We start from the raw sequence: 9,686 nt of genomic DNA on the forward strand, positions 1-9,686 counted from the left end.
CTGAAGGATAAAAACTACATGATGATTTCACTAGACACAGAAAAGTCATTGACATAATCCAACACCTACTGATAATAAAAACTCTAAATAAACTAGGAATAGAAGAAGATGTCCTCAGTATAATCAATGACATTTACCTATGGCTGACCTTATACTGCATGCTGAAAGACTGAATGCTTTTCCCCTAAAATCTGGACCAAGTCAAAGATATTCATTCATGATACTTCCATTCAACATTGTACTAGATGCTATATCTAACCAAGAATAAAACATTCTGGGATGAATAAATGAGTTTGACAAGATCACAGGATACGAAACCAATATATAAAAATCAATTTCATTTATATACCAGTAGAGATAAAACTGAAAGTGAAATTAATCAATAATTTTACTTGCAAAAGCATAAAAAATAAAATCAACTAGGAATAAATGTAACGAAAGAAGTACCAGGTTTATGCAGTAAAAGCTACATAGAGTTGTTGAGAAATTTAAAGAAAATATAAATAGATGGAGAAATATTTTATGTCTATGTATTTGAAGACTGGATATTTTTATGATACCAATTCTTCCCAAATTGATCAGAAAGCCTCATTATTTTTCTTGTAATAAGTCCAGAATTTTTTTTTTTATTAATATAATGTATTGCCAAGTTAGCTAACATATTGTGTACACAGTGTGCTCTTGGCTTGGGGAGTAGATTCCCATGATTCATTGCTTACATACAGCGCCCAGTGCTCATCCCAACAAGTGCCTTCAATGCCCGTTACCCATTTTCCCCTCTCCCCCACCCCTGATCAATCCACAGTTTGTTCTCTGTATTTAAGTCTCCCATGGTTTGCCTCCCTCTCTGTTTGAAACAATTTTTAACCCTTCCCTTCCCCTATGGTCTTCTGTTAAGTTTTTCAAGTTCCATATATGAGTGAAAATATATATCTTTCTCTAACTGACTTATTTTATGTAGCATAATACCCTCCAGTTCCATCCACATTGTTGCAAAAGGCTTTTTTAATAGAAATTGATAAATGGGTTCTAAAATTCAAAGGATGTAAGTTCTAAAATTCAAAAAGAATGGCTAAATAATATTAAAAAAAAAACAAAGAGGATGGATACTACCTAATTTAAAAGTATTTTATATGATACTACCTTATTTGAAGGTATTTTATGAAGCTACAATAATCAATATAGTGTAATATTGGGATAAAAGTAGACACCTCAATCAATGGGACAAAGTAGAGAGTCCAGAAATATACTCACACCTACATGAACAATTGTTTTTCAGCAGTATCAAGGTAATTCAAAAGAGAAGACATAACATTTTCTCAGTCAGTATTTGGAAAATTTGGTATCCATTTGCAAACAAACAAACAAACTTAGATCCTTTACATACACCATTCTAAAAATCTAACTCAGAATGCATCATAAACCTAAATGGAAGAACTCAAACTGTAAGACTTGTAGAAGAAAACATAGGAACTTTCCATGACCTTAGATTAATCAATATGTTCTTAGATTCAACAGTAAAAGCAAGATCCATTAAAAAAGATAAATTTTGTATTCATTAAAATTAATGATTTTTGTGTTTCAAAATACACCTATAAGAAAATGAAAAGCTAAGGTAAGGACTGGGAGGAAAATTGCAAATTATACATTTGAGATGTACAGACATCAAAAACGAAACATATATGGCCTATAAGCATCTGAGACGGTGCTCGATATCATTAATCATTCAGAAAATACAAAGTTAAATCACAATGAATTACACATTAGAATGACTATAATAAAAAGAATAGACAATGCCAAGTGTTGGAAAGGATGTGGAAAAACAGAAACCCTCATGCCTTGCTCGTAGGAATGAGAAATGATACAACCATTTTAGAAACAATTTGGCAGTTTCTTAAAAGCTTAAATGTAAAGTTTCCATAAAATCAAGAAATCATAGTACATTTAGTAATCTAAGAGAAATTTAAACATATATCCAAACAGAAACTTGAGAATATTCATATCATTATTCCTAATAGCCAACAATTGGAAGCTATACAAGTGTCCATCACCTGGTGAATATATAAGCACAGTGTGGCATATCCATGTAATGAAATACAATTCAAAAGCCAAAGAGCAAACTACTTATATTTTTTATAGCATGAGTGAACCTCAAACAGTTTAAGAGACAGATGCCAGATGCAAAAGACTACACAATGTATGATTTCATTTACTTCATCCTTTCAGAAAAGGAAAATTTCTAAATAGCAGATCAGTGATTGCCTCAGATAAGGCTAGGAACAAGAACTGACTATAAATGAACTCAAAAAATATTGCTGGGTAACATAAATGCTCTAAAACTGAGTTGTGATGATGGCTGTACCACTTTATAAATATACTAGAAATAATTGAATCACAAAGTCTTGAAGACCATTAAATATTAAAGAAAAAAATTGAAGAATTAGGGAAATAAATAAGGATTACATAATGGGAATTATATGAGAGCTTAAAAATGACGATTACATAAATATGGATTACAAATATAGACACATAGATAGTTTTCTGATCAGGAATTCAAGAAAGCAAAACACCAAGTAGCTTTGATTCATTATGTCCCTCCATCTGAAATCCCTTCCTCCCTACATCCAGTTATCTCCAGTGCTACCCTTTTTCTAATCATCCCTAAAGCCCTTCCTGTTGGGACGCCTGGGTGTCTCAGTTGGTTAAGCGCCAACTTCAGCTCAAGTCATGATCTCACAGTTCATAGGTTCAAGCCCCGCGTCAGGCTCTGTGCTGACAGCTCAGAGTCTGGAGCCTGCTTCAGATTCTGTGTGTGTGTCTCTCTCTCTGACCCTCCCCCGCTCACACTCTGTCTCTCTCTCTCAAAAATAAATAAACATTAAAAATTTTTTTAAACAGTTGCTTTAAAGAATTTTTTAAATAAAGCCCTTCCTGAACTTTTTGGTCAGATGACCATATTTTTAGCTCCCACTTCACTTTATGTATTATTTTCTTCTGACCTTATTCTCTACTTTGTATTAAAATTATAAGTTTTTGTGTGCCTTGTCTCTTCCTCTTGAGGACATTATGAAAGCATTAAATAAGTTTTACTTATTTTGGTATTCCCAGTGGGTCATAGCACCATAATGGTATTTGGAATGCTTACCCACCATTTATAGAATTAATAAAAGTAGCATATTTGTATGTTATTTACCATCATAAAGATCCACACAGTGTGCACCCTTCCCAATCAATGATGACTCTTTGACCAATGTCCTGTGGCAGTCAGTAGGGAACTTCTTTCTTCACCTTCCTTGACAAAGAGAACAGTTGACGTGTAGAAGCCTCCCCTTTTTGTGAATCTAAATCCATGAACAACGTCTCCTTTGTCATATACCTCCTTTGAGAAGTTCTGACCACCGTCTTAATTATGAATCCAGAGAAGCCAGACTCTACCTCTCTGCATCTCCAAACCATCTCTTTTGTGCTCATTTGTAAGCCTTGGCATTCATCTGTTCATAGGTCTTTAGTTTGTTTACCATGTACATAATTCTGTTCAAGCCCTCCTGGACTATATTAAAGATACAAAACACAAGTATCAGCTTGCCTGTGTTTGTATAAGCTTTCCCTCCATCTCTTTGAGAGAAGAAACAGCCTCCCTTGGATTCAGGAATGAGAAGAGAGGGTGGTGTTGAGGGCTTTGGTGTCCAGTCCCACTTCTGGCATGGAACTGTGGGAACTTAGGCAATTACTTAAACTCTAAGCCTCTATTTCTTCATTTGTGATATGATAATAGTACAGGATATTAATGTAGATCCCCAATCCCTTATCTGCAATTTCAAATTCCAGAAATCTCTCAAGACAGAGCTTTTTAAACAATTCATTTGATGTCAAAACCTGACCTGATCTGAACTTGGTTGGCTGAAAAACCTTACTTGAACCAATGCAAGGCTATTTATAGTTTTCGTTTAATCCCACTTAATGAGAATATTCATAGTTTGGCTGAATAAATACGAACGTATTTGATTACAGGATGTTATCCCAGATGCTATTGGAAATGTTTTGTAATTTATGATACATGTATTGCCTTTCTAAAATCTGAACAATTCTGAATCTGAGAGCCATCTATAAGGGTTTAAGATAAAAGGTAGGGGACCTGTTCCTACTTCATAGATTTTGGAGGGAGAAATTAAATGAGACAACAAATGAGGAGTGTATTATGCGTTGCTCTCTTCTTTTTCTTTCTTCCTGCCTCCGTCATTGTAAAATTCCAGAAAAGTACCAATGGAAATGCAAAATAGATTTTATCCAGTGCAAAGCAGGAGGTGAGCAAAATTCACCTCCATCCTCCTCCACTTCCCTTTCAGACCCTCTCTCCCTCCTTTTCTTGGCCATCAACCCTGTCACTATTCATATTTTTTTTTCTCAGTTTTCAATTGAGTTATAGAGTTTAAATCCTTTTTTAAATATCTCAAAGCCCCCAGTGGAATACTCTAATGTGTAATAAAAGAAGTAGCTTATTAAAACGTGGCTTCAGTCCTTTATGATCACTTTCTCAGCACATGACCTTGGGTTGGTCATGTAGACTCACAGAGTCCCAGTTACCTCATCATCAAAATTGAGATAATGTCTGACATCTGACAAAGGCAGATGGCTGGGAAGTGATCTTTTGAGATCACTTACAGCTCTAAAATCTGTGAGTTTCTGAACTCACAAGAGACATAGGACATTCCCGAAGTCTTTAGTTGTCAGTGTTTGGGTTTCCATTTGCTCTGCTAACCTCATGATGGACCCAACTCAGTCCACACTGAGTGAAGGAGAGATCTAAAGACTTTGGGAACGTCTTCTATGTCTAACCCAGAAATATATAGATTTTAGAGCCAGAAGTGATCTCAAAAGATTTCCCTTTTTGCCAGCAGTCATGAATAGAAAGAGTATGAAGTAGTTGATGTGGAAGAGGAAGAGAAAATGAGGAGGTAAGGCTAGAATGCGTTCACTTGAACAGAGTGTGCCTTAGACCAGTCTACGTGTTAATGAATTGCAAAATGTGCTTGCATCAAGGACTCAAAGCCCAAGTCAAGCTCCCACATGTGCAAGGACAAGGAGCATGTGCCTGGGGTTTTCCAAAGTGAAGGAAAGCCCAAAGGCTGTCTCAAGGGCTTTTAAAGCAGGTCATTTTGCTTTAATACTAAATGGGGGCCTGTCTGAGATCAGACGCCTGGCCCAAATCTGGACTGCGCTATTTACAACTGAATGACTTTGAGGCAGTCATTTAGCCTTACTGAATCTGAGTTTCCACATCTGGAAAGCAGTGGCAATTAATGCATGGAAAGTACTTCACACAGCGCCTGTCACATGCTAGTGTGCAGTAAAGCCTAGTGGTCTAGTACTGACAAAACTCTGAGCTCTGCTAGAGGATGGAAGATGTTTTTGTTTGTCTGAGGAAAAAGTAAAATCAGGAAAAAGAAAAGCAACAGGTCTCCCCTTTTGCTCTTAGGGACAAGGTGTGAAAATGCCAGCTTCCCTCTATCCAGTAGGATGAGATCATTGTTGGAAGCTAAAACTTGCTGTTTGGAATTATTCTGTCACCAATATTTATAGTGGCTATGGTATGACATGGAAGAAATCACTCAGAGAAACAAACCAACTAAGAAATCTACAAAAAGCTTAAATTGGTGGTGTATAGAAGTAGAAATCCACATGGCCAGTAATGATATGAAAAATGTTCAATTTCACCAATAGAGAGAAATCCTAATTAAAACAATACTGGGATATTATTTAACCTCCATTCAGTTTCTAAAATTTAAAAAACAGGCCAATTCCAATTTTGATGAGAACATAGGCATATCCAAGTTTTCATATACTGCTGGTAGGAATGTAACTTGGAGACCAAAGTGGCAACATCTTATAAAACATATTATGCTCATGCCCTGTAAGTTAACATTGTCTCCTCTAGAGAAAGTATTTCAGTGATGGTCATGTTCATCTCTGTAGCAATGGTTATAACAGTGCACAGTCAGAAACCACCAAAAATGCCCATCATTCTGAGAAAGCATAACTAAATCATAGTGAAATCAAATCATGTGTTATTATTAAATAGCAGTAAAATGACTTAATGTTGAATGACAGTGCAAGTTTGCCAGAGAGCATGATCTTTACAAATTAAAATTTACGAAACAATTCTTTGTATCACTTATAAATAAACAAGAGTCTGGCCCATATTACATTAATTATACTGGTTTCTCTGCGGATAAAATATATGAGGCTACGGAGGAAAACACAGAGGAGCTCTTTATTTGTAATTTTATGTTTCCTAAACAATGGCATCTCAAGTAGATATGACAAAAGTCAATACTTCCTCATTTCAGGTTATAAGAACATAAGCTGTTTGTTATGTGTCCTCAGTACTTTTTTGTGTGTTTTCATTTGTTTTATCAAATGAAAGGATAGCAACAACAAGAAAGGCATTGAATTTACTGATTCTGTGCCCGGAGCAAGTTGCTTCATCATAAGAATTAGGATATATACTTTATCTACTTGCAGAGATTAAGTGATATAACATACATAAAAGTGCTTTTCAACTGCAGAGCAATGTGTTCTCTTCATTAGTAATGCTGCCATCACCATTACCAGTTCTTCACTAACGCTCACTAAGTGCAACCTCAGTTTCCAAACTGTGCTCCACGGAACTCCAGAGAATGTCATGGAATCCAAAGGCATCTATGAAGCCTCTTAGGCCCTGTTTATAGGGGAAACAGAAATACAGGACTTCATGCCTCCTCATGACCTGTTTCAATTTGAAAAAACTTTAATTTGTACCTCTTTTCATGTCGGGCTTCCAAATAAGTTTCCTTTAAATAAAAATTAGATAGCTTTTAAAAAGTATACATTGTCAATCATCACGTGGAGGTGTAAGAAATGTACACTATTTTTTATTTATTTCTAGGAGAGAGAGAGACAGCGTGAGCAGGGGAGTGTCAGAGAGAGAAGGAGATACAGACTCTGAAACAGGCTCCAGGCTCTGAGCTGGCAGTCAGCACAGAGCCCGACGCGGGGCTCAAACCCACAAACCACGAGATTATGACCTAAGCGAAAGTCGGACGCTTAACCGACTAAGCCACCCAGGCGCCCCAAAACTATACACTATTTTTTAAATTAAATCAAATCTGATTCTCATTCTGCAACTCCATTCCACCTGGAATCAGTATGGAATTTACCATACTGATAAAAAATTCAGTATCTGTTAGTGGCTCTCCCTTTCTACCTTGCCCTTTATATCAGAGGATCATGGAAGGTTCTATGGGTCTTATGCAAGGCAGAGCACTTCAAGGGAACCCTCTGGCCTACAGTACACATGGTCATTTCTGATATCCTTTTCATACACGCTGATATGAACCCTGAAGTGGCTCAGTGAATCCTGAATGACCCGGAGCACAGGACAGCTACAAGTGACTGTAGATCATGTGTTTGAATCTAGCCACCTGAGGGGACCGACCATGCAGCAATTTGCCTCAGAGGACCAGACACCACTCCAAGACACCTTATAGATTCCCAAGCAGAGGTCCCTGATACTTGAGGACCCCCCTAAGCACATTTGCCTTGTCGCAAGATCAATTTACCTCCACTTTTATAAGAGCACAGAATCTGGCCACCTTCTTGTAATAGAAGAGAGAGGTGCAACAAGGGAAATACACACGCATTAATCCTTTAGTAAATTAATGTATCAACACTTTAATAAATTAATACTTTAATACATTACCTTGTGGTAGATGTTTTTACAAAGATTTGAAAATTGCTGACCCAGAGCAATGTTTCTCTGGCTTTTTTCTTCTTCTTCTTCTTCTTCTTTTTTTTTTTTTTTAGTGCAAGGCCTCTTTTTTTTAATATCAAAAAATTTCAGAGCCTTTTGCTGCCACCAAATCTCCCCTCAACTGCCCCGGGGTGCCTTTTGACTGTGTACCCATAAAGCCTTATGGCTGGCTCCACGCTGCACACCCTGCCACCTCCCATAGGGATCAGGCTTTGGATGCCATCTTCAAGTGAGATAACCTGTAAGTTGGGGGCGGGGGATGTACTGACTGGGTTAAAATAAGGAGTTCAGACTTCAACTTAAATTGTGGCCCATTACCAGTCATGCTGCTTATAGTGAATTCTATAATGATATATTTGTTATAAATTCTATAAATACCTTGGGAACGGTACAATTCTATGAATTGTTTTTGTGTATTTAGTGTTTTGTTGTTATTGTTTACATGTAAACATTTAAATATTCGATGATTCGTGAAATTTCATTTTGGCCTTTCTCCATTTTTTAATATATGTTAGGCTGAAACAAAATAAGTGAACACTTGACTTCTGAGATTTCCCTAAGGCTCTGTGCCTCATAAAGAAATAGGCCTCTCATTTAATCATTTCCTCTTTTCTCAGTGCCCGCTGGTCAGCCCCAGTGGCTCACACCCCTGTGGTTGTAGCCCCGGCCTCCTCTGGTCATCTTCCCCCCACCAGTAAAGGCATATCATATCAGTTTAATATTTTTTAATGTTTATTTTTGAGAGTGAGAGAAAGAGAGACAGACAGTGAGTGGGGGAAGGGCAGAGAGAGACGGAGACACAGAATCTGAAGCAGGCTCCAGGCTCTGAGCTGTCAGCACAGGGCCTGATGCGGGGCTTGAACCCACGAGCTGTGTGTGAGATCATGACCTGAGCTGAAGTCAGATGCTTAACCGACTGAGCCACCCAGGCACCCCAGGCATACTCGGTTTGGTTCTAATTCCAGGAGGCTGTCTCTTGATGGAAGATAAACTGGGGTGCTCTACAGTTCTTCCCAGACTGCATGGTCCCCAGTGATGAAGCTGTGGCCAAAAGATCCAGCAAGCCCCAACCTAATGCTTCAGTTGGTGGAGGAGGCCGGGGAGCTGAGGTGATGTAGTGGCCTGATGTATACTATGGGAAAGGCTCAGTATGTTATAGTACTCTGAAAGGAGTCGCCAAGGTGCAGCTACTTCTGTGCCCTGCCAAATATACCTCTAGGGCTGGGGAGTTTTTGACTCCATGAACAGATCCAAATGCTGACATAAATATTGGACCAGGTACAGTCCAAAATGATACAAAACAAACTTCATCTGAATTCCCTCCCATGTCCCCTCCCCTCTTGCCTGTGTGCAAGCTATGTCTCACATCTTTATCTTGCACATTCACCATGACTTTTTTTTTTAATTGACAGGGTCATAAGTTCATTTCTCGTGGACAATCACTCTTTATCCTACTGCTTTAAATATGTTTGAGACCAATAGTAAGAGCATAGCTATACTCACTCTGTAACTGGAATAGAAAAAAAAAAAAAAATCCCAGAGCCCAATTTGGATGAAAGCATTTGAAAATAAAACAAAGGATATTTCAAGAGGTTAATGTCCCTGGAATTTATACAAGTGGTGGCCACAGCCACTGACCTTGAGAATGTCAGTTACAGATGCTCTGCTGTCTGATTAGAGAATTCTCAAGTTCAGAGCTGTACATTAAGTCAAAGTGTAGGTCTTTGAATTCTGATTAATGAATCTGATTAACCATTTACAATTACAGAGTGGTTTAAAAGCATCCCAGAACCATCACTGATCTTTAATCTGGGTTTAAGAAAGCCAAATATCTAATACTGAGAACTATTTTGTGGCTGAGATGGTTTCCTGAAAAAGCATTGCAGAAAATATTCTG

The sequence above is a fragment of the Hyaena hyaena genome, unplaced genomic scaffold (assembly GCF_003009895.1).
Source record: "Hyaena hyaena isolate Hyena2069 unplaced genomic scaffold, ASM300989v1 scaffold_922, whole genome shotgun sequence".
Classification (NCBI taxonomy): domain Eukaryota; kingdom Metazoa; phylum Chordata; class Mammalia; order Carnivora; family Hyaenidae; genus Hyaena; species Hyaena hyaena.